This window comes from Phyllobates terribilis, unplaced genomic scaffold, assembly GCF_046119375.1.
Source record: "Phyllobates terribilis strain yellow unplaced genomic scaffold, ASM4611937v1 Scaffold_4__5_contigs__length_816908805, whole genome shotgun sequence".
In the NCBI taxonomy this organism is placed as follows: domain Eukaryota; kingdom Metazoa; phylum Chordata; class Amphibia; order Anura; family Dendrobatidae; genus Phyllobates; species Phyllobates terribilis.
In genome coordinates this window covers 679,788,093-679,814,592 of record NW_027362764.1, presented here as the reverse complement: position 1 = coordinate 679,814,592, position 26,500 = coordinate 679,788,093, and the positions used below count along the sequence as shown (strand labels likewise).

Here is a 26,500-nt window from a genome sequence, read left to right as displayed (position 1 = left end):
CCATCCGACACATCAGGTTTTTTCAACAGAGAAACATGAAACACTGTATTAATCCTCCAGGACGTAGGAACCTCCAGCCTAACAGCAGATTGGTTAACTATCTGAAGTACCTTAAAGGGCCCTACGAACTTGGGACCCAATTTTTTAGAAGGAATCCTCAATCGCAGATTCTTAGAGGACAACCAAACCATGTCACCAACCGCAAACAAAACCTCTTGCCGTTTCCTATCAAAGTACCTCTTAGATTTTTTGTTAGCCTCCTGAAGATTACCACGCACATCCGTCCAAACTCTCTCCAAATCACCGGAAAAACTATCCTCCTCAGGCACAGCCGAAACCAATTTGGAAAATGACCCAAAAGACGGATGTCTCCCAGAACAACAAAAAAAAGGCGAACACCCAGCAGAAGAGGATGTATGGTTGTTAAGAGCAAATTCAGCAAGTGGCAGAAATTCAGACCACCCCTCTTGATTGTCTGCCACAAAACAACGCAAGAACTGCTCAACATCCTGGTTCTTCCTTTCTGTCTGGCCATTAGACTCAGGATGATATCCGGATGAAAACGACAAATGAACTCCCAACCTGTCACAAAAGGCACGCCAAAAACGAGCCACGAACTGAGGTCCCCTTTCAGAAACAATGTTAGTAGGAACACCATGTAGTCTGACAATCTCCTTGACAAAGGCCTTAGCGAGTGTCTTAGCGCAAGGCAGTTTGATGAAGGGAACCAAGTGACACATCTTGCTAAAACGGTCCATGACCACCCAGATGACCGTGAAACCTTCAGAGGGAGGAAGGTCAGTAATAAAGTCCATAGCCAGATGTGTCCAAGGTGCACTAGGAACCTCCAGAGGGCAAAGCAACCCCGCAGCAGGAGCATGCGAAGACTTGGATCTTGCACACACAGTACATTGGCGCACCCACTTAATGACTTCATTCTGCCATCCAGGCCACCAAAAACTGCGACCCACAATTCTCTTGGTCTCAGAAATTCCTGGATGACCTGCCAACTAGTGTTGAGCCACCCCCGTAGTGTTCGAGTTCGGTTCGGTTCGTCGAACACCCGTGTGTTCGCCGAACTGTTCGTCGAACTGTTCGTCGAACACCTTCGAACACCGTTAAAAACAATGGCAGGCAAACAAAAACACATAGAAACACATAGAAAACACCTTCAAAGGTGTCCAAAAGCTGACAAACTGCTCAGAAGACACAACTAACACATGGAAAAGTGACAAGTACATATAGTCATGCGAAAAGAAAAGAGGTGGAGGAGTAAAAGGAGGGGGAGACACAGATATAGGCATGTCATGCCCTTCTAAAATCCAAAAAGTGAGAAGCCGAGACGGCCAGTCCGCTCCTGCCCGTGCCACCTCCGTGTCGCCGGGTTTGTGCCAGAGCCGCGGTGAACCCTGACGGCCAGCCCCCCTCTCCCAATACTGGTGCCTGTCCGCTGGTGGGTCGAGAGAGCCCCCCTGTGGTGGAGGCAGCTCTAAGCTTTTTAATTTAAATTGTCCCTCTAATTTGAATGAATACACTTTAAATCCATTTACAAGGATCTATTGGAGGGCAAGTCTCATGCCAGCAGCCGCGTAATTCCAGCTCCAGTAGCGTCCACTAAAGCTGCTGCAGTTAAAAAGCTTTTATAAGGATCGAGCTCGGCTGTCCACCGCAAGGCATCCTAGTGCCAGTCCCAGCCCCTATGCCTTGGGGTGCCTCCTGATGCTCTTCACTAAGTATCCCGTGGTCCCGAAGCATTTCCTTTGAAAAAATTAAGTGTCCAAACTACAGGTGGTGTAGCTTGCTTAACAGCCGGGATAATCCGCTGACTAGCAGACACTGCTACTAGGCACAAAGTATTTCCTGGGCTAGATGCAGTTAAAAATTTGTAAGTAGATACTCTCGTTGGATGCTGAGAAAGCATTCCATAGAGTCTCCTGGCACGCCATATATGATTCTCTTAAAAAGCTTGGGGTAGGGGTCTAGGGGACCCTTTTATAGCCAAAATCACGGCCCTGTATCACAATACGTCACCTAGGCTGAAGATAAATGGAACTGTAGCACCGAGGGCTCGGTTGCTACAGACGTATTGCACCTCACCCAGAGGTGTGATATCTCACTCTCAGATAAGGATGGAGTGTGGATCAGGACCCGACACCTGCATGCATTACACCACATTGCCGTGGGGCAGGGCGACCAATATGCCCCTGAGATGGGCACGACAGTCCCTGTCCCTGGCTGGAGTGGGGGGAGGGAACACTGAGGAAGGGGAACCCTGCAGTGCAGGAGCAGGGAGGAAGCAGTTCCTGGGTGCATTGAGAAGGGAGTATAAAAGGTGGGCACCATCTTAGTTCAGTGCAGAGAAGTCTGAGCAGAAGTGGCAGGGAGCAGGGGCTCTGCATGAGCTCTGCTCCGGAGGCGGGCCTAGTAACAGAGGTCCAGGCCTGCAAGAGGGAGAAGGAAGGAAGAGGAGCGGAGAAGGCTCCAGGAACGAGGAATGAAGGGATCCCAGGGGTGCGGACGGGCGAGTCGCCACCGCACGCCCGAATCCACCTGCGTGGAGGGGTCAGGCCAAAGGGGGAGACCGGTCCCCGAACTAGTGGAGGCAGGAAACGACCCTCAGCTAGAAACCGGAGGCTCTGACATTTTATGTGGCGCATCCCCTTGCTCCACCCGCTAGGAAGGCACCACATAGGGTCAGGGAAACTGGCGCCAAGTTTACCAAGAGGAGGCCCGAGGCAGCCGGACAGAAGTGTTGGTAAGAAAGGCCAGACAAAGGACACACAAAAGGGGTCCTGTGAAGCGCTCCAAAGTTATCTGGGAGTTGTCTGAGCCCCTCACCTGGTGAGCACAGTACGACGTGGGCAGCCGTTACCTGCAGACGTGGTCTGGATAATAAGAACTGTGAGTAAAGGCCCTGAACTGCATCACTGACTCCGTGTCGTTACTGCTGCTGCCTTGCACCATCACCCCCATCCTCCGCATACACTGCCCTGAGGCTATACTCCTCCCGTGGGGAGTTATGCTACGCTCTGCTGCACCCACAACACCAGCCTTAGCGGTCTGCCCTGTAGCGGCGGTTCACTCTGACCGCAATCCACGGGTGGCGTAGTCGGACATTTAAACATCAAAACCACATAAATAGTTCCGCCACTGGTTTGACCGCCCTGAGCCACGGAACCGGATCGCCGCCACGAAGACTACAACCACCAGCATCCACCAAAAAGGGTCCGGCTCCGGGTGTCCCAAGGCCCAGGGGGTGCGTCAGAACATTTTCATCACTTCACAATCACCAATGGGACAAGGCAGGGATGTCCTCTGTCCCCTCTCTTATACATCCTAGTGACGGAGCACCTGCTCTCATCAATTCGCCATAACCCCAATATTAGGTGGATTGAGGTGGGAGGCACTGAGTACAAGTGCTCTCTATTTGCTGATGATGTCCTAGTATATATCACTCAATCACATATATCCATCCCTGCTGTTATGGCTGAAATAGATCACTTTGTTACATGGTAAAATTTTAAAATCAATGCAGCGAAGTCTGAGGCCCTCGATGTCTCCCTCCCTAAATCCATATAGGATTCCATCCAGTCCAACTTTCCCTTTGCCTGGCCCTCACAGGGTATCAAATACTTAGGAATTCCTATTCATAGAGACCTCTCCCATCTATGTTATCTTAATTTTGGGCCCTTTATTGAACAATTCCATACAGACCACGGTTGGCAAGTTAGAACTGTAAGATTCACTACGTGAACCACTGGTGTTTTGTGGAAAAGCACATGTACACCGCGTTCCAAATTATTATGCAAAAAGTGTTTAGGAGTGATAAGGGAAGAATTTGTTTGTTTGTCAGTTAAACTCATTGATGGTGATGTGTGTCAGGGCTCTTTATATCACTGTAAGCAATTGCAGACACCTGTGCTAATTAGTTTGGCAGGTGTGTCCAATGAAAGGCAAGACTACTTAAGAAGGCTCTCTCACATTATTAAGCAGCCTACATTTTCTGCCAAAATGGGAAAGAAAAAGGATGTGTCGGCTGCTGAGAAGCAACAAATTGTGGAGTGTTTAGGTCAAGGCATGACTACAATCAACATTGTGCGATGATCAGGATGAAGTGTCTTGGCAATCAAGAAGTATGTAGCTGATTCACAGTACACACGTGTGCGTGCTGATAAGGGCAAATTGAGGACTCTTTCCTACAGGCAATTACGTCAGGTTGAAACAGCAGCGGCAAAAAAGCCTTGTCATAGCAGCAGACAAGTTTTTGAAGCTGCTTGTGCCTCCAACGTCCCCCGAACAACAAGATGCAGGGTCCTTCAGAGGTTTGCAGCTGTGCATATGCCATCCTGTCGACCTCCTCTATCCACTTCACACAAGCAGAAACGGCTCCAGTGGGCCAAACATTACATGAAGACTGATTTCAAAACTGTTTTGTTCACGGATGAGTGCCGTGCAGCGCTCGATGGTCCAGATGAATGGAGTGGAGGATGGCTGGTTGATGGACACCCCACGCAAGCACGGCTACAGCGCCAACAAGGAGGAGGTGGAGTAATGTTTTGGGCTGGAATCATGGGGAGAGAGATTGTCGGCCCCTTTAGGATCCCTGAAGGCGCTAAAGATGAACTCCATAATGTATGTGGATTTTCTCAAACAGCACTTCCTGCCATGGTTCAAGAAGAAGAACCGTGTATTTCACAGCAAGATCATTTTTCTGCATGATAATGCACCATCTCATGCTGCACATAAAACATCTGCATCTCTGGCTGATATGGGCATAAAAGGGGACAAACTTATGGTGTGACCCCCATGCTCCCCTGACCTCTACCCCATTCAGAACCTTTGGAGCATCATTAAAAGAAGTGTCTATGATGGCGGGAGGCAGTTCACATCTAAGCAACAGCTCTGGGAGGGTATTCTGTCCTCATGCAAAACAATTGAAGCAGAAACCATCCAAAACCTGACAAATTCAATGGACGAGAGAGTTCAGAAGCTCCTTTCGAACAAGGTGTCCTATGTGAAAATGTAACATCAACTAGAATAAAGTTTTGAGTTGAAAACTGTTTGATTTCAGTTTCTAACAACCTGCTAATGCTTATAATTTCAAAAATGACCATTTTTTTGGTCTTTATTAAAATGAAAAGGTTGATCGAAAAGTTTGGGGGATCTAAGAGTGTGGCAACCCAGTAGTCATGATTACTTCGAATTCTGACAATATGAGGGTCATGCTGCAGGTAGTGCAGCAAGAAGGCACTTATGTGTCTTGCGCATCTCGGAGCCCCAAAATTATTTTCCGGGCTAGATGCAGCTAAAAATTATTTTTAATTTTAAATCTGGTGAAGCTTATTATAGATGGCCTAATAGGATCAGTGCTGCACACTGCTACAAAGCCCAAATTATTTTCCAGTCAAGATACAGATAAACATGATTAGTAATTTGAAAGCTTAAAACGGTTGGTAGGGTGATTTTAACCAATCATCAAGCTTTTACTCTCCCCAGGATGACAAAGGGGTAGAAAAGTCGTTTCGGATCCATGATTTGTTCATCATTATGAACGTGAGTCTGTCTACATTATCAGTGGAGAGCCGCGTGCGCTTACCTGTCAGCACACCACCAGCAGCGCTGAACACACGTTCAGACAGAACGCTGGCTGCGGGGCATGACAAGATCTCCAAGGCGTAAGTGGCTAGCTCCGGCCATTTATCCAGATTGGAAGCCCAAAAAGAGCAAGGGTCCAGTGACACAGTCGTGGCTTCAATGTTTACTTGGAGATACTCCTGTACCATCGTCTCTAGGCGTTGACTATGTGTCAGACTTCTTGTCTCCTGTGGCCTTGCAAAGGATGGGCTAAAAAAGTGGTGAAATGATTCCGCAAAATTGATGTTACCAGCAGATACTGTGGTTCTGTTACGGTTTGAGTGCTGAACACTTGACGGTCCCACGGTTGGCAAGTTGGAACTGTGAGATTCACTACGTGCACCACTGGTATTTTGTGGAAAAGCACATGTAAGATTCTGCAACAGTCTCTGCTGATACTCCTGCATGCGTGCATCCCTTTCTATGGCAGGAATAATTTCTGCAAATTTACTTTTGTACCGGGGATCTAACAGTGTGGCAACCCAGTAGTCAGGATTATTTCTAATTCTCACAATTCGAGGGTCATGTTGCAGGTAGTGCAGCAAGAAGGCACTCATGTGTGTTGCGCATCCAGGAGCACCAAGTCCCTGTTGTGTTGGTGGCGAGGTAACAATCATGCTTCCTTCCTCTGTCCTCTCCCCCCAACCTCGCACAACAGAAATGTGATCAAGGTCTCCCTCATCTGATGAGTCTTCCATCAGTTCGTCCTCCACTTCTTCCTGGGCTCCTGCACCTTCCTCACTAGTTTGGCTGCTACCATGCGCCCTGGTAAAACCATCTCCCCCACCCTCACATGCCTGCCGCCTTGGTGCTGCCGACCGTCTGGACCTTGCAGATGTTAGCCCTTCCGCATACAACTCCTCCTCCTCTACTTCCTCCACCTCCTCTTGTGCCACCACCTGACTCCGAATTCTGTTTAACATGTGCTCCAGCATGTAAATCACCGGAATAGTCATGCTGATAATGGCATCGTCAGCACTAAACATCTTCGTCGCCATTTCAAAACTGTGCAGAAGGGTGCATAGGTTCCTGATCTGAGACCACTCCTCCAGCGTGATTTGCCCCACCTCTGAATCTCGTTGGCCCAGGCTATACGTCAGAACGTATTGCACCAGGGCTTGTCGGTGCTGCCACAGTCGCTGCAACATGTGCAGAGTTGAATTCCACCGGGTAGGCACATCGCATTTTAGCCGGTGAAGTGGCAGGCCCAACGACTTCTGTAGAGATGTAAGTCGCTGAGCTGCGGGATGCGAACGGCGGAAGTGAGCACACAGCGACCGTGCCCTCTGCAGAAGGCCATCTAGTCTGGGATAGTGGGCTAAAAATTGCTGGACAACCAGGTTCAACACGTGAGCCATACAAGGCACGTGTGTGACATTGCCCCGGCGAAGGGCCGCACCCAGGTTTGCAGCATTGTCGCACACGGCCTTCCCTGGTTTCAGGTCCAGTGGAGACAACCATTCATGAAATTGGTTCTCCAGAGCTGACCACAACTCCTCAGCTGTGTGACTCACATTTCCCAGACATTTCAATGTAAAAACCGCCTGATGACGTTGAGCCCTACTGCCAGCATAGTAAGGAGGTGTGCAGGATCCCTTCTGCGCAGTTAGAAAGCTTGTGGCATGACCAGACATTCTTTGGGTGCAGGTGGAAGACCGAGAGGAGGTTGAGGAGGCAGAAGCAGTGGAGGAACTTTGACATAAAGAGGATTGACGCACAACTCGTGGGGACGGCAAGACTTGGACAGCAGCCCCTTGTCCTGCTGTCACCATAGTTACCCAGTGCCCAGTCAGCGACATGTAACGCCCCTGTCCATGCCTACTCGTCCAAGTGTCTGTGGTGAAATGCACCCTGTCACACACAGAGTTTCTCAAAGAAGCGGTGATGTTGTGTGCGACATGCTGGTGGAGCGCAGGCACACCTTTCTTTGAGAAGTAGTGCCGACTGGGCATCTGGTACTGGGGCACTGCGACGGACATAAGGTCTCGAAAATCCTCTGTGTCCACCAGGCGGAAAGGCAGCATTTCTGTAGCCAAGAGCTTGCAGATGGTGAAATTCAACCTCTTAGCTTTCTCATGGCTAGGAGGAAATGGTCTTTTACTTGTCCACATCTGAGGGACCGAGGGCTGGCTATTGTGCTTAGACGGGGTTGATAAGGGTGTCCCCGGCAAACTGCCGGTCTGTGAGGAAGATGCAGGCGGACATGTTAGGTTGCCTTGATCCAAAGGTGGTGCTATCGATGTCGGACAGCGCTCAACACCAGCTGGTGTTACCACCTCCAAAGAAAATGATGACCTGCCAATCACGCTGGCTGTTGCGGGTAAAGAGGTGGCAGGTCTGCGCCCCAAAACAGGTGTGACTGCTGTCCCCCCAGTCACAGAGGATGAAGAGGCCGTGGATGCACAAGATATGGCAGACGGTGATTGGCCCGGCCGGCTAGGCCGCATTGTAGCACACTGAGCTTCCCACTGCAACTTATGCTTCATGTCCATGTGCCGGTTCATGCATGAAGTACTCAAACTATGTATTTTTTGGCCTCTACTTAGCTTTTGCTGACAAATGTTACAGATAACACGAGTTGGGTCATCTTTATCGATCTGAAAAAATGCCCAGGCTATGCAAGGCTTAGCACCCATGCGACCTGAAGAGCCACCACGACTTGTGGTGAGAGGCAGAGTTGTGTTTGAGGATGCAGTTGTTGACGTGCTTCCAGTACTACGTCTCTGTCCAGGAAGGCGCAACCTGACCTCGTCGTCACTAGCATCTTCCTCCACCTCCTCTGCTGACCTCATCTCTTGGCTGACTGTGGGTTGACAGTAAGTGGGATCTCCGACCTCATCATCATCACCCTGTGCGTTATCACACCCGTCGTCCTCAGAGCCAACCTGTTCCTGCCCTGACAAAAAACTAAAGTTGTCGCTCCAATCAGGTATTTGAGTCTTATCATCGTCTTCCTCATTGTCTCCACCAACAGGAGTTACAGTTTGGGAATGAGGGTCTACATTATGGTCAGAACCTTCTGCGTCTGGTCCTGGATCCGACTCATAAAGATTCTGGGCATCAGTGCAGATCATTTCCTCGTCTGGATTCACAGAAGCGCTGGAGTCGACCTCTGATTCCCAGGCTATAGTATGAGTAAACAGCTCTGCAGACTCAACCATCTGTTCTACCTCATACTCAGACGGGCAGCTGGAGATTTGGGAGCTGTGAGGAAGCAAGTGCGATTTGGGTGACACCTTTGAGGACTGGAGTATTTGTGATGTTGAAGTTGATGTGGAGGAGAGCCCACTTAAAGGAGCACTTGATATCCGTTGAAGCACCTGCTGTTTTTGTGCCTCATCTGGAATTTGTAGCGATTGGCGTGGCCGTAAGAAAGGGATCTTATCACATTGTCCGCTAAAAGAAGTAGACATTTTAGTTTGGCTGGAAGATGGTCTTTCTTCTGCACCTACCCCACGGACACAACCTTTTTTCCCCTTCCCAACACGCCTATTCCCCTTTCCACCAGCAGCAGGCCTTTTTCCACTCATTTTGGTGGTTAACTAATTCACAACTCTGGAGTTGTTTGCACAAAAAAACAATGGATGGTAACCGAGCAGAGCTGAGTGGCCAAACTGTGGTATTAGGCCAAAACTATTGGCTGGGTTAGATGCAGAAAAAAATTATTTTTAATTTGCAACCTGATGGAGGTCAGTATAGATGGACTAATAAACCAAGTCCCACACACTGCTAGAAGCCCAAATATTTTTTCAGAGCTAGATGCAGAAAAAAATTCTTTTTAATTTGCAACCTGATGGAGGTCAGTATAGATGGACTAATAGACCAAGTCCCACACACTGCTAGAAGCCCAAATATTTTTTCAGAGCTAGATGCAGAAAAAAATTATTTTTAATTTGCAACCTGATGGAGGTCAGTATAGATGGACTAATAGACCAAGTCCCACACACCGCTAGAAGCCCAAATATTTTTTCAGAGCTAGATGCAGAAAAAAATTATATTCAATTTGCTACCTGCTGGACGTCAGTATAGAAGGACTAATAGAACCAGTCCCACACACTGCTAGAAGCCCAAATATTTTTTCAGAGCTAAATGAAGAAAAAAATTATTTTTAATTTGCAACCTGATGGAGGTCAGTATAGATGGACTAATAGACCAAGTCCCACACACTGCTAGAAGCCCAAATATTTTTTCAGAGCTAGATGCAGAAAAAAATTAGTTTTAATTTGCAACCTGATGGAGGTCAGTATAGATGGACTAATAGACCAAGTCCCACACACCGCTAGAAGCCCAAATATTTTTTCAGAGCTAGATGCAGAAATTTTTTTTATTCAATTTGCAACCTGATGGAGGTCAGTATAGATGGACTAATAGACCAAGTCCCACACACTGCTAGAAGCCCAAATATTTTTTCAGAGCTAGATGCAGAAAAAAATTATTTTTAATTTGCAACCTGATGGAGGTCAGTATAGATGGACTAATAGACCAAGTCCCACACACCGCTAGAAGCCCAAATATTTTTTCAGAGCTAGATGCAGAAAAAAATTATTTTTAATTTGCAACCTGATGGAGGTCAGTATAGATGGACTAATAGACCAAGTCCCACACACCGCTAGAAGCCCAAATATTTTTTCAGAGCTAGATGCAGAAAAAAATTATATTCAATTTGCAACCTGCTGGAGGTCAGTATAGAAGGACTAATAGAAAAAGTCCCACACACTGCTAGAAGCCCAAATATTTTTTCAGAGCTAAATGAAGAAAAAAATTATTTTTAATTTGCAACCTGATGGAGGTCAGTATAGATGGACTAATAGACCAAGTCCCACACACTGCTAGAAGCCCAAATATTTTTTCAGAGCTAGATGCAGAAAAAAATTATATTCAGTTTGCAACCTGATGGAGGTCAGTATAGATGGACTAATAGAATGATGCTATGCCCAAAAGATTTTACTTCACTAGGTGCAGTAAAAAAATTGGTATTCTATACACAGGTGGTATATCTTGCAACACAGATAGGCTACTCCACTGACTAACACACTCTGAAATAGGCCAAAAAGAATTAGCTTTGCTAGATTCAGCCAAATGCTGTGAAAAAAACTTGCACAGCACTGGCACAGACCTGCCTGGCAAAAACTGATAGGAACTGATGTAACCTAGTCCTGAAAAGGACTCCAATTACAATTAGTCTTTACTCCCACAATCTATCTATTTAAGAGCACAGACCTGCCTGATAAAAGTCGTAGGAAATGCTGTAACCTAGTCCTTAAAAGGACTGCAATCACAACTATTCCCTACTCCCAAGCTATCTGTATATTTGTGCGAAAATTGGCTTGAAATTAACAAGGTATAGCGCACACAGCAACAGCGGTGCCGTCTAACACGCAGCTGCAGCAGTGAGAAAATGGTGGCGACGGGGAAAATGGCTTGGTCTTATAGGGCAAGGACATGTGACATACACTGCCAATCACACATGCCCTTGCTTGTGTGAAAAAAAGCACTTCGCTCCGTGTGTGCGCTGCTGATAGGCTGACAGATTGCACCTCCCCACTGCAAATGCGGGAAAGAGAAAAAAAAATGGAGATCTTCATTGTTCCTGCAGAGATCCATCCCCTGCCCCTCAGCCCGCCCCGCTGTACACTCAAACTGCGTATTAACATTAATTTTCATCATTACTGAGAAAAAATCCAGTTATGATTTTGGTGCACGAACAGTTATCGAACATAACCTCGAACAGCCGAATATTTCTCAAATTGTTCGTGTTCGCCGACCGGCTCGAACACCGCCCAAAACAGCTCGAATTTGAGATTGGCGAACAGTTCGAGTAGAACAACGCTCATCTCTACTGCCAACCGAGACTCATGACACTCAACAAACAAATCTCTCCTAAAGGTCCTAGGCACAAACAACCTCCCATGGGGAGTGTTAGATGGGGCATTCTCCTGTGCTTTAAGAATCTCATCCTCCAAAACGGAGTCCAAAGCAGCAATCACAACACCTTCTTGTAAAATGGACTCCTCTTCCTCCTCAACACCGACCATGGGAGAAAAGCTGCGAGACAAAGCATCCGCTTTAACATTCTTGGTACCCAGGATGTAAGTAACGGAAAAATTAAACCGCGAGAAAAAAAGTGCCCACCTAGCCTGACGGGCATTCAAGCGCTTGGCAGCATCAAGATAGATCAGATTTTTATGATCAGTGAAAACCTGAATGGGAAATTCAGCACCTTCCAAGAGATGACGCCAGTGTTCAAATGCGAGTTTAATCGCCAGCAATTCCCGATTACCAATATCGTAATTAAGTTCAGTCTCGGAAAATTTTTTTGAAAAAAAGGCACAGGGATGTACTCCATCCTTGTTTTCCTGAGACAACACCGCACCAACCCCCACCGAAGAAGCATCAACCTCAACCAAAAACGGCTTAGTCACATCAGGCTGCATAAGGATGGGAGCAGAGGTGAACCTCTCCTTTAGAAACACAAAAGCTTCAATGGCCTCAGAAGTCCACTGAACCGCATTAGCACCTTTCCTGGTGAGATCGGTCAGCGGTTTGACAATAATAGAATTTTTTTTTATGAATTTTCTGTAATAATTGGCGAAACCCAAAAACCTCTGTATCGATTTCAAACCAATAGGCCTAGGCCATTCCTGCACAGCTTGAACTTTAACCGGGTCCATCTCAAAACCTTCACTGGAGATAATGTAGCCCAAAAAACTAATTCTCTGTACAGCGAACTCACATTTCTCCAGCTTAGCAAAAAGCGAATTGTCCATTAATAACTGTAATACCTCACGTACTCTCCGCCAATGAGACTCCAGATCCGGCGAATAAATCAAAATGTCATCCAAATGCACAACCACATTTTTGCCGATTAAAGGTCTAAGGATATCATTAATAAGATTCTGAAAAAATGTTGGAGCATTGGTGAGATCAAAAGGCATAACCAGATTCTCAAAATGACCCACAGGAGTGTTAAAAGCAGTCTTCCATTCATCACCCTCCTTCATGCGCAACAAATTGTATGCCCCCCGGAGATCAATTTTAGAGAACCACTTGGCCCCCACTAACTGGTTAAATAAATCAGGATTCAATGGCAGTGGGTAAGGATTGAGTACAGTAATTTTATTAATCTCACGAAAGTCCAGACAAGGACGTAAACCGCCATCTTTTTTTTTTACAAAAAAAAATCCAACAGCCACAGGAGACTTGGAAGGCCTAATGTGACCGGCGGCCAAGCTTGTCTTTATGTATTCTTCCAAAGCCTTTCTTTCAGGAATAGTAAGATTAAATAAACGACTCTTAGGAAGAGTCGCGCCAGGGACAAATTCAATGGTACAATCATAGTCTCTATGGGGAGGCAAAACCTGCGACTCCTCCTCAGAAAAAACTCTCCAAAAATCCTGAATAGGTACAGGCAATTCCCCTCTATCCACAGCAGCAATGTGCCCGGTACAACACTTGTCATAACACTTAGGGCTCCAGGACTTAATTTCATTGGTAGACCAATCCAGTACAGGATTGTGCAATTTTAACCAGGGTAACCCCAATATTACTGGAGAAGGCAAGTTATCCAATACCACCAAATCCAAATTCTCTTGATGAATACCATTAATAGTGAGGGGAAATTCACAGACCTTGTGAGTAACACTCTTCAAGGGAGAGCCATCGACAGAAACCACAGCAATAGGGGATGACAAAGTTTTAGGTTCTAATCTAAGTTTTTCCAAGAATCCCCCATCAATCACATTCAGAGTAGATCCATAATCCACAAATACCCGAAATTCAATTAATTCATCCTGAGCAGCAGTAGTGGCAGATAGGAATACTCCCTTAGAATTTAAACAGGCAATACGAGCATGACTGACCATTTTTTTTTTCTTTCTTCTTACGAAGCACACAGCTCTTAATAAAATGACCAGAATTTCCGCAATAGAAACACAAGCCTTCAGAAAGTCGGCGGTCTTTTTCCTGAGAGCGGGGTGCCATCGCCCCAATTTCCATCGGCTCTCCATTGTCAGCACAGAACCTCTCAGGACTCGAAGCTGACATAGCAGAGGATTTGCTCTCATTAACCCTTTCACGCAGTCTCCTGTCCACCCGTATAGCTAATTGCATTGCCTCCTGCAAGTTTCCAGGTGTGGGATAAGCAATCAGTAAATCCTTTACCCTTTCACATAGCCCTGCAAGAAACAAGCTTTTCAAAGCAGAATCGTTCCACCCCACCTGGGCAGACCACCGACGGAAGTGAGAACAATATTTTTCCACATTACCTGATCCCTGCCTCAAACGTCTTAATTCAGACTCAGCAGATGAGACACGATCAGGATCATCGTACAACAAACCCAAAGCAGAAAAAAAACTATCCACTGATCTAAAGCACGGATCACTAGGTTGGAGAGAGAAGGCCCATCCCTGAGGATCTTTGCGCAAAAGTGACATTATGATCCCTATGCGCTGTGATTCATCACCAGAGGATCCGGGTCTCAAACGAAAATATAATAGACAAGCATTTTTAAAAGAAAAAAAATCTTGTTGTTTGCCAAAAAATAGATCAGGCAGACGTACCTTAGGTTCCACAAAATGCGCTCCAGAACAGCTACTCACGTGTTGTTGGAGCTTGGTCACCTCCAGAGAGAGTCCCTGCAAGCGTTGAGCCAAATCTTGCACCGAGACCATGATGGAAAACTGGAGGACTTTCCTTAGAGAAATTTTTTTTTTTTTTTTTTTTTTTATGGCTGGAATTACTGTTATGATCTGCTACAGAGACTAAGGAAAGAAAGGAGATCTATCCCTACAATAGAACTAAACTAGATCCCTACGATGTAACGAGGAACCTGATCCTGCGATCAGACCCGCTAAAGTCCTCGGCTAGTCTGAACGCAGACCTATAGATGTGAGGGAGGGATCCCTACAAGATCTAGGGACTGGGAAAAGTTTGACACCTCCTAGCAGAAATAGTAGCAGTCAAAGACAAACACACAACAAAAAGGCATAGGGGTCAGAAGACCTAGCAAAACTAACAGAGAACGGCAACAGAGCAACAAGCTAGCTCAACAGTACTAAATACAAATGAAGTCCAGCAAAGCCAGGAGGGCGGAGCCGGATTAAATAGGCAAAATGGTCATGTGACCAGCAAACTAAAAAAAAACTAACAGGAGAGTTGTAACACGCTTGGTGGCGAGCAATCTGGCCGTGACGGGGCGGGCTCCGAAGGGTCCACGCAAAGGCTGTGCCGTCCCTAACTTGGGGGCGGAGCGAGACGTCCAGGGGTGAATGAAGGAAGAGGGTGAGATGTTTGCCAGTGACTTTGAGCTGCTCTTCAGGGGGGAGGGTCGTGTTGCCTGCAAAGGTCTTCTGCTTGGGGTTACCGGTGGTTACCTCCAGCCACGCGGGAGACGCTGGTCCTGGTGAAAAGGAGCCTAGTATTAAAAGTAAAGAAGCAACAATGCTGGAGGCCCACGGTGATCAGAAGGATGCTGGTATTTTGCAGAGATGAAATAGCGCAAGAGAGAAAGCAAATGAAAAAAAGAAAAGAGAATGAATGTGTGCACTTGTGAAAGGGAATGGAAAAAAGGCATAGAAGAGAGTGCCCCCTGCTGGTGGAAGAAAGGAAAAAGCAAAAGCCTTCAGCACCTGGTATTTGCAGGTGGTCTCCCATCCAAATACTAACCAGGCCCAACCGTGCTTAGATTCCAATATCAGACAAGATCAGGCGTGTTCAGGGTGGTTTGGCCGTAGTCACTGGCAAGCCTCTCACTTGCTGCTTTTCTACTTTGAAGGCACAGACAAGCCTCTCACTTGCTGCTTTTCTACTTTGAAGTCTGGCTGCCGGATGCCCTTTCCAGTGTTCAGCAAGACCAGGTTCTTTTGTGCTTTCCCTTCTCTTCAATTTTTTTGCTGGCTTCCTTAAAAGGTCTTGTAGACAGAATGCCCCACTCAGAGCCGCTGAGCTCACTGATCGGCTGCAGCGCTGTCGACGGAACGTCAGCTTCACGGCCAATGCCACAGGCCGGGAGCAGGGTCGAGACTCACCGGTAGACCCGGGTAGGGTGAGCAGAGCGCGGTTAGTTGCATTCTTATATCCTGCAGCCGGGGATTAAGTTTTAATGAAAGGGAACAATCCCTTTGACTGTTTGCAGCGCGCCACACCTAGGAAGCGCACTCTCACACACAAGCCAGCATGCACACGTGCTCGCACGTGACAACACCCCCTATCTGCCCCTACATCCTCTCCGTCACCATGCGTCAGACTCTCCTGCCTGTTTTATGATTTCAGGACCCTAGCAGGAATCACCCCCCCCCTCCCCAATTCCTTCGATGCCTTCCTTGCACTGAGGTTAGCTCTTTGTCAGCCGTCTGGCTTGGTTACACAAGCTTCTTTGCAGAGAAACATGTTACTTCTGCTGGCCCTCGCTAGGCGGCTAGCATCCAAAACCTTCCCTGGGCACCTGCTGAAAGCCTGGCCCCTTCACGGCCCCGGGTGCTTTTAACACCATCATTTCCACATGGCGAGCTGCGGAGTCAATAAGCACTCCTAGCCGTGGCAAGGAGCTCGGTGTCAGGCCTGCGTGGTAGCGTACTTAGCTGCCAACTGGCTCAGAGGCCTTGGGGCTTCCATCATCTAAGTTACTTAAGGTCGGTGTCCGGCAAGGCGCCGTTCCATGCTAGCCGAGCTGGGCAGTAGGGCAAAAAGTCATCAAAATGGTCTACAGCACCCGATGCTCCCAGGAGGTCTCCCATCCAAGTACTGTCCGAGCCCAGCCCTGCTTTGCTTCCGAGATCAGACGAGATTGGGCGTATCCAAGGTGGTAAAGCCAGTAGATGCTGCTCAATCCATCGCCCGGCCAGCCTTTCTCAGGATCGCTTGGTGGCGAGCAATCTGGCCGTGACGGGGCGGGCTCCGAAGGTTCCATGCAAAGGCTGTGCCGTCCCTACAGGTGTGGTTAGTTTAGCAGTGATTCACCCGCCGCATCAGGTGTCTTCAAAAATGTCTCGGCACAGGGTCTCCTGCAGGCTAAACCCTTTATCGCGGTAATGTGACAGAAAGAGCAAGCTGGACCCGTAACTTGGGGGCTGAGCGAGACGTCCAGGGGTGAATGAAGGAAGAGGGTGAGATGGTTGCCAGTGACTTTGAGCTGCTCTTCAGGGGGGAGGGTCGTGTTGCCTGCAAAGGTCTTCTGCTTGGGGTTACCGGTGGTTGCCTCCAGCCACCCGGGAGACGCTGGTCCTGGTGAAAAGGAGCCTAGTATTAAAAGTATATAAGCAACAATGCTGGAGGCCCACGGTGATCAGAAGGATGCTGGTATTTTGTAGAGATGAAATAGCGCAAGAGAGAAAGCAAATGAAAAAAAGAAAAGAGAATGAATGTGTGCACTTGTGAAAGGGAATGGAAAAAAGGCATAGAAGAGACTGCCCCCTGCTGGTGGTAGGAAGGAAAAAGCAAAAGCCTACAGCACCTGGCATTCCCAGGCGGTCTCTGTTAAATGGTTAATTATGGAAATTCATTTGGAATGTTAATCGATAATCATTTTTCTGAGTTCTATGCCTCAGCCATCGTGTCTAGTTGACATGTGCTATTTGTGTGTGTATTTTTGGTTCACTACCATATGTAGAACAGGTGTCCATATGACTGGCTATAAAAGCCCATGGTACAGAAAGGGGGGGCTCTCTTGCTCTGCCCACCCCACAAGACACAGAATCTTCATGCTGAGAATCAGATGACATGTAGGCCTGGACACATGCTGGACAAAGACATGATTTACCAGCCAGGATCCAAGGAAAGATGGGTGAATCTCAACAATTAAGCTAATTATGGACAAATGGACAATTACTTTATAACTAATTATTGTATGTACCTGCTGCAATCTGATTCTTTTTAATGGACAATCCAAGAATAAATAGATACATTTTTTTATAAGAATATCGTGATATTGATACTTTGAGAAGTCCTCAGTAGAAAAAAATAATACAGGAAGAGTATTATTTTACAATGGTGAGCCAGCCAGTCCTGTTTTTTTGTTTTTTAAATTAAGTAAGTGAATTTCTTCCGTGAACAAGGGGGGAGTCCTGACGAGCTGAACAGCTGTTGTTCACGTGTCAGTAAATTCACTAGTTTGTCACGAGAAGCAGAAAGGACCTACAGACTGAGGAAAGACAGGAAGCAGAGGTACTAACAAGGAACAGAATCACACAGGAAAAGAATCAGACAAACTGAAGACAGGACGTGCTGATAAAGAGAAGCCAAGGAATCTTAAGGTAAGCAAAATATGGATATAATTTCTTCTTTTGCTAAACAAAGTAATATTAATTTCAAAGTTAATGTAGGAGATGACATAGAAGTTTTGTGGCTCAGTTTATACAAAGAATGTGAATTGCAGAATTTGCAGTTAACTTCTAAATTGGTAAAAAGAGACAAACAGAAATTGAGAAATATTCTACATTTGGTAGATTTATTTCATAGTCTTGTGTTAGAGATTTCTAAGCAGGAAAATAGTGTAGAAGTGTCAGACGGTGATACTGATTCTGACTGTAATGTGGAAAATGAACAAGAAGTAAGACACATGTCTGTAACTGAAGGTGACCTTGGGTCTGACCAAGAGACGGACATACAGAAACCTGACATGGGAGGAGACATGACTGACATACGAGAAACCGACATACTAGGTGATGTGGGAGGAGACGTGAGTGACGTAGGAGGAACGGACGTACAAGAGCCACTAAAAATATCAGAGAATTCTGGAATTACCCAGGCTCAACTCCAAATTAAAATGAGGAAAAATTTGCTGAAATTATACAAAATCATGCCAAAATATGATGTCAAAATCCATGCCTGTAGAAATTCAGAGACATTTGAGAGCTTCTCTGATAAGTTTGATTTATCCAATGAGGAGAGGAATCAATTATTTAAAATATGGATTCCTGTGACATTGTCCAGACGTTTACATTTAATGCCCTGTGAAAATGACTCTCCTAATGGATGGGAAAATGATTCGGACAGATTAAGATATTTGATTTATTGTGTCACAAAGGATTTGCCCAACATAGAAGATCTTCAGAAACTAAGGATTGGTAGGAAGGAATGTACATATACATTCATTTCCATATTTGAACGGTTGTACAAAGCTCTCATCAAAAATGGAAAAGTACAACATATGATAACAACTTTTGTACAAAAATTCAAATTCCTAAATTCAGTTTCCCAAGTTATGGCATCACAAAAAAATTCATTATTTGAATGTCCGCAGATGCTGGATTTTGTTAGAAAACATGAGAATCGTGAAAAGCAAATAAATCAAGCTAAATTTATAAAACCAGGAAAGGTAAAATCTTACCAAAAGCCAATATCAAACTCTCCTAGACTGAGTCATCCCCAGAGTGAACTCTATCAAATACGCAGAAGATTTCATATATGTTATAAGCCATATCAGCCAGTGCAAAGATCCATCTCTCCACAGAATGAGTTAATTCTCAGTCAGAACTGTGATTCTCTAAAAAGGAAAATGGCTGAAACTGATGGACAGAGACAGGTGAGACGACCAACTCACAGTGACGTCATGGAATGTGGACAGAAGAACAGGCAGTTCTCTGAGGTTTTGAAGGATAGAAAAATGTCTTTCCTAAATAGGGCGTTCCTGGAGATATTTGAGAGAGACAGAAGATTTGGTTTAGGGAGTGGCTAAGGAAAAACTGTAATTATAATGTTGTATCAAAATGTAATACAATGTCTCAATATTTATTTATAATCTTATACAGTAAAATTGTAGTTACATAGTTTCTAATAGTTCATATATATATATATATATATATATATATATACACTTGTCTAAGTAGAGATTGCATATAATTGTATTTATATATACGTTTATAAAATATATATATATATATATTAATTAATAAATTAGAACTTCATATATATAAATTTAAGTAGCAATATTTTGAATTACATTAGAACCAACCAATATATGTATAAGATATTTAAATAATTCTGTTTCTGTATGAATTTGATATTTAATTTTATTTTCTTATATTTCCTTAGAGTTTTCATTCCAAAGCAGGATTTGATCAAAGAACTCTAAAATGGATTTATTTCTTTATTCACACAGGAAGAGAAAAAATTGCATGATTTTATGTGTATAACATTTTAAAATAATAACAATATATCTAGTTGAACTATAATATATATGTAATACTTATTAATTCTTTTGTGTTGCTAATATTTTCTGTGCATGAAGTGTTCGTGCAAATTAAAGTAGCTTTACAGCATGATGTGTGACAGCTGCGGCCTTTGAACTTTGAGCTAATAGTATAGGATCCCATTCATTATATTTTTAACTGATGTAATTTAAGACCAGGCAGCCAGTGATAAAAGAATCTAAGACAAGAGTTTTTTCAAGTGTCTGAAATTCCAGTGACTTACTCTCATATTATATAACATGTACTTGGGGAATATTCAAAGAAATATAAAGATATTCAATTGATATGGCAATGCGCATTAATAAATTGGGATACAACAATTTTGGATTAAATATATATATATATATATATATATATATATATATATATATATATATATATATATATAAAACTTCATATGTGGAATGTTTGAGTTGAACAGATCTGTGAATGTCAGAGTGAAGGTGACAGATGAGTAAATCAGCAGCTGCTAAGTGTGATTGATGTGACAGAGGCCTCGTATGTTTGTATGTTTGAAAAAAAAATGTTTCTTTATGTGAAGGTACAAAAATATATTTAATTCTGAGGAAATTATAATACATAATTAGGTATTACTGTATCTACATATATATATTTCTATATTTCTTTAATAATTATTATTTCTTGATTTAACTAATAGTGGATAAGGGCAACCACACATCAAAATGGTTTACAAAGCAAATTTATATTTAGAATAATTTTCCACATGATAATATTCTTGAATAACTATAATATTATTTTTAATGGTTACCTAAATAGGTACACACCTCTCTTTAGTCAAATCTATGCTACTCATCGATATGAAATTTATGCACAATATTTCTAGAAGAATAATTATTTTTAATTTGGTTCTGATATATACATAAATTTTATAAAATAATATTTTTGGTATTAAGGGGGAAAATGTGTTTTTGATCCTGATTACATAATCACTTTTGATCAATACTTATTTTCCACACATTTTAATAAAGAAGAAATAATAATAAGGTACTATGGTATAATTAAGAAGGGTATTACATGCAAAGTTGCATAATTTAATATTTTTTGGTGGTACAAGGTTATGACAAATATGAAATCATCCAGATAATGGAGATATAAGGGTATTTTTTATGGAGAATATAATTACTCTGCATTTGTCATTAAAATTTAAAGGCCTTATTTTTATTTTTATTCTTATTTTTACTCTTAATTTTATTTTTCATTTTTAAAATTTTATTCTTACTTTATACTTCTTATTTTTCTATTTTTTCATTTTTTAATTCTCATTTGATTTTATTTGAGTTCAATATCTCAATTGAGAAAACACATTAATATTTAATAAAGTAATGTCTAATACAAGAGTATTGCTTCATTAAATATATATTGCTAAGGAAAAAAATGTTTACATTTTCTGAGCAAACACAACAATTCATTCATTCATTTATTCATTCATTCATTCATTCATACATTCATATATTTGTTCATTTTGGTTCAGGAGTATACATTCTTTGATATTATTGGTTTAATAAAGATATAAAAACTTGTTTTTTAAAAATACACTGACACCTATGGGTTGGAAAAGGTAATTACACCTATGACATAAAAATGTTCTATCATATGGAGTACTTGATTGATAATGAATTATTATCTATTATTGTTTATTATTCCAAACATAATTTATTTTAATATTTTGATAATAATTAGATGGATATTACTGATTGCTATGGTACGCTGTGATATTATAGGTTAGGAAAAACTGCCAGATTTGGTATCAGATTAGGGAATGAAGACTTCAATCAAGACATCGCAATTATGAATTCTATCTTAATAAAGACTTTTAATTTTTATAAATCAAAGAGATTCTCAAAAGTTACAAGAAGAAGCAACTGATATCCGGACGTCTCAGAAGGTAACAGGTGTGAATGCTGAGTGTTATAATAGACTGTGTCCATTACATACAATACAATTCACACCACTGATCACCAGGACGGCAGAGGACGATGATCCTATATGTACTGTGTTGTGTTTAAGTTTCATCACGTTCCAGTGGTTTCTTATCACCTGCAACGCTTCAATGAAAGCTGGTGAACAGGTAATACCTGGCATATGTGTCCTGTATATAAAGGACTGAGTACTGTTTATGGTGCTATATAAAGCAGGAAAGTGGCAAGTTAACCCTTGCTTTACTGACCAAAGACGTCACATCTGTTCCAAAAGTGACACGAGACCAGTGCGGACACACGGAAGTTTCCAAAGACGATCCAACGTAAGTCCAGGTGACACTGCACAGATATTAAAGCTACATTTCATCCATGGACTTTGTTTTCTTATCAACTGACACTCGTGATCTTTCTAATAAAGAGTACAGTTTATGGACTGAACAATAATGAACACAATTATGGACTGTACAATATCTACATGCTGTAATTTATTTCAAAGGAGTTTTCATCTAAAGACTGTTATAAAAGAACCAAGAAGAAGACGAGACGACGACCCGATGACATCAGATGATGACGATTGAACCCGCGATTGCTTCAATTTAGATATAGGGAAGTATAATTATACATATTAAATGAATATTAGTCACGGCTTACCATAACATGAATTCACATCATTATATAACAATAATCCGATATTGATACTATTATTACTATTATTATTATTATGGAAATTTAATGATATTGCCAAGGAAGAAGGAAAGAAAAAATGATTGATGAATGTATCTTCTTTTGAGATTTTTCAGTTAAAGTCCTTTTATTCTCAAAAAAGGGGGAAATGTTAAATGGTTAATTATGGAAATTCATTTGGAATGTTAATCGATAATCATTTTTCTGAGTTCTATGCCTCTGCCATCGTGTCTAGTTGACATGCGCTATTTGTGTGTGTAATTTTGGTTCACTACCATATGTAGAACAGGTGTCCATACGACTGGCTATAAAAGCCCATGGTACAGAAAGGGGGGGCTTTCTTGCTCTGCCCACCCCACAAGACACAGAATCTTCATGCTGAGAAGCAGATGACATGTAGGCCTGGACACATGCTGGAAAAAAACATGATTTACCAGCCAGGATCCAAGGAAAGATGGGTGAATCTCAACAATTAAGCAAATTATGGACAAATGGACAATTACTTTATAACTAATTATTGTATGTACCTGCTGCAATCTGATTCTTTTTTATGGACAATCCAAGAATAAACAGATACATTTTTTTATAAGAATATCGTGATATTGATACTTTGAGAAGTCCTCAGAAGAAAAAAATAATACAGGAAGAGTATTATTTTACAGTCTCCCATCCAAGTACTAACCAGGCCTGACCCTGCTTAGCTTCTGAGATCAGATGAGATCGGGCGTGTTCAGGGTAGTGTGTCCGTAAACAGAGACACGCCTCTCACTTGCTGCTGAAGGCTAAACCCTTCATCGCGGTAATGTGACAGAAAGAGCAAGCTGGACCCCTAACTTGGGGGCGGAGCGAGACGTCCAGGGGTGAATGAAGGAAGAGGGTGAGATGGTTGCCAGTGACTTTGAGCTGCTCTTCAGGGGGGAGGTCTTCTGCTTAGGGTTACCGGTGGTTGCCTCCAGCCACCCGGGAGACGCTGGTCCTGGTGAAAAGGAGCCTAGTATTAAAATTAAATAAGCAACAATGCTGGAGGCCCACGGTGATCAGAAGGATGCTGGTATTTTTCAGAGATGAAATAGCGCAAGAGAGAAAGCAAATGAAAAAAAGAAAAGAGAATGAATGTGTGCACTTGTGAAAGGGAATGCAAAAAAGGCATAGAAGAGAGTGCCCCCTGCTGGTGGAAGGAAGGAAAAAGCAAAAGCCTACAGCACCTGGTATTCCCAGGTGGTCTCCTATCCAAGTACTAACCAGGCCCAACCCTGCTTAGCTTCCAAGAGGAGACAAGATCAGGCGTGTTTAGGGTGGTGTGGCCGTAGGCAGAGATAAGCTTCTCACTTGCTGCTTTTCTACTTTGAAGTCTGGTTGCCGGATGCCCTTTCCAGTGTTCAGGAAGACCAGGTCCTTTTGTGCTTTCCCTTCTCTTCAATTTTTTTGCTGGCTTCCTTTAAAGGTCTTGTAGACACAATGCCCCACTCAGAGCCGCTGAGCTCACTGATCGGCTGCAGCGCTGTCGACGGAACGTCAGCTTCACGGCCAATGCCACAGGCAGGGAGCAGAGGCGAGACTCACCGGTAGACCCGGGTAGGATGAGTAGAGCGCGGCTAGTTGCTTTCTAATAGCCTGCAGCCGGGGATTAACTTTTAATGAAAGGGAACAATCCCTTTGACTGTCTGCAGCGCGCTACACCTAGGAAGCGCAATCTCACACACAAGCCAGCATGCACACGTGCTCGCACGTGACAACACCCCCTATCTGCCCCTACAACCTCTCCGTCACCATGCGTCAGACTCTCCTGCCTGTTTTATGATTTCAGGGCCCTAGCAGGAATCACTCCCCCCCTCCCCAATTCCTTCCTTGCCTTCCTTGCACTGAGGTTAGCTCTTTGTCAAACGTCTGGCTTGGTTACACAAGCTTCTTTGCAGAGAAACATGTTACTTTGCTGGCCCTCGCTAGGCGGCCGGCATCCAAAACCTTCCCTGGGCACCTGCTGAAAGCCTGGCCCTTTCACGGCCCCGGGTGCTTTTAACGCCATAATTTCCACACGGCGATCTGCGGAGTCAATAAGCACTCCTAGCCGTGGCAAGGAGCTCGGTGTCAGGCCTGCGTGAAGGCGGCGGGGTAGCGTACTTAACTGCCAACTGGCTCAGAGGCCTTGGGGCTTCCATCATCTAAGTTACTTAAGGTCGGTGTCCGGCAAGGCGCCGTTCCATGCTAGCCGAGCTGGGCAGTAGGGCAAAACGTCATCAAAATAGCCTACAGCAGTGTTCCCAACTCCAGTCCTCAAGGCCCACCAACAGATCATGTTTTCAGGATTTCCTTAGTATTGCACAGGTGATGGAATTATCACCTGTGCAATACTAAGGAAATCCTGAAAACATGACCTGTTGGTGGGCCTTGAGGACTGGAGTTGGGGAACCCTGGTCTACAGCACCCAGTGTTCCCAGGAGGTCTCCCATCCAAGTACTGTCTGAGCCCAGCCCTGCTTTGCTTCCGAGATCAGACGAGATCGGGCGTATCCAAGGCGGTATGGCCAGTAGACGCTGCTCGATCCATCGCCTGGCCAGCCTTTCTCAGGATCGCTTGGTGGCGAGCAATCTGGCCGTGACGGGGCGGGCTCCGAAGGGTCCATGCAAAGGCTGTGCCATCCCTACAGGTGTGGTTTGTTTAGCAGTGATTCACCGGCCGCATCAGGTGTCTTCAAAAATGTCTCGGCGCAGGGTCTCCTGCAGGCTAAACCCTTCATCGCGGTAATGTGACAGAAAGAGCAAGCTGGACCCGTAACTTGGGGGCGGAGCGAGACGTCCAGGGGTGAATGAAGGAAGAGGGTGAGATGGTTGCCAGTGACTTTGAGCTGCTCTTCAGGGGGGAGGGTCGTGTTGCCTGCAAAGGTCTTCTGCTTGGGGTTACCGGTAGTGTTGAGCCACCCCCGTAGTGTTCGAGTTCGGTTCTGTTCGTCGAACACCCGTGTGTTCGCCGAACTGTTCGTCGAACTGTTCGTCGCACACCTTCGAACACCGTTAAAACCAATGGCAGGCAAACACAAACACATAGAAACACATAGAAAACACCTTCAAAGGTGTCCAAAAGCTGACAAACTGCTCAGAAGACATAACTAACACATGGAAAAGTGACAAGTACATATAGTCATGCGAAAATAAAAGAGGTGGAGGAGTAAAAGGAGGGGGAGACACAGATATAGGCATGTCATGCCCTTCTAAAATCCAAAAAGTGAGAAGTCGACACGGCCAGTCCGCTCCTGCCCGTGCCACCTCCGTGTCGCCGGGTTTGTGCCAGAGCCGCTGTGAACCCTGACGGCCAGCCCCCCTCTCCCAATACTGGTGCCTGTCCGCTGGTGGGTCGAGCGAGCCCCCCTGTGGTGGAGGCAGCTCTAAGTTTTTTAATTTAAATTGTCTCTCTAATTTGAATGAATACACTTTAAATCCATTTACAAGGATCTATTGGAGGGCAAGTCTCATGCCAGCAGCCGCGGTAATTCCAGCTCCAGTAGCGTCCAGTAAAGCTGCTGCAGTTAAAAAGCTTTTATAAGGATCGAGCTCGGCTGTCCACCGCAAGGCATCCTACTGCCAGTCCCAGCCCCTATGCCTTGGGGTGCCTCCTGATGCTCTTCACTAATTATCCCATGGTCCCGAAGCATTTCCTTTGAAAAAATTAAGTGTCTAAACTACAGTTGGTGCAGCTTGCTTAACAGCCGGGATAATCCGCTGACTAGCAGACACTGCTACTAGGCACAAAGTATTTCCTGGGCTAGATGCAGTTAAAAATTTGTAATTAGATACTCTCGTTGGATGCTGAGAAAGCATTCCATAGAGTCTCCTGGCACGCCATATATGATTCTCTTAAAAAGCTTGGGGTAGGGGTCTAGGGGACCCTTTTATAGCCAAAATCACGGCCCTGTATCGCAATACGTCACCTAGGCTGAAGATAAATGGAACTGTAGCACCCTGAGGGCTCGGTTGCTACAGACGTATTGCACCTCACCCAGAGGTGTGATATCTCACTCTCAGGTAAGGATGGAGTGTGGATCAGGACCCGACACCTGC

At 44.5% G+C, this 26,500-nt stretch overlaps 1 non-coding gene and 3 pseudogenes across 1 annotated transcript; all 4 read right to left on the bottom strand.

The window, feature by feature from the left end:
* Positions 1-15,249: 15,249 nt before the first annotated feature.
* On the bottom strand, positions 15,250-15,368 carry LOC141269966 (5S ribosomal RNA; annotated as a pseudogene).
* Positions 15,369-16,331: 963 nt separating this feature from the next.
* Positions 16,332-16,451, bottom strand: LOC141269396 (5S ribosomal RNA; annotated as a pseudogene).
* A 7,187-nt stretch (positions 16,452-23,638) lies between these two features.
* On the bottom strand, positions 23,639-23,757 carry LOC141269183 (5S ribosomal RNA; annotated as a pseudogene).
* Positions 23,758-24,858: 1,101 nt separating this feature from the next.
* Positions 24,859-24,978, bottom strand: LOC141266942 (5S ribosomal RNA). The gene has a single exon (XR_012320961.1). It is a non-coding gene; the product is annotated as a 5S ribosomal RNA (ribosomal RNA).
* Between the last annotated feature and the right edge of the window lie 1,522 nt (positions 24,979-26,500).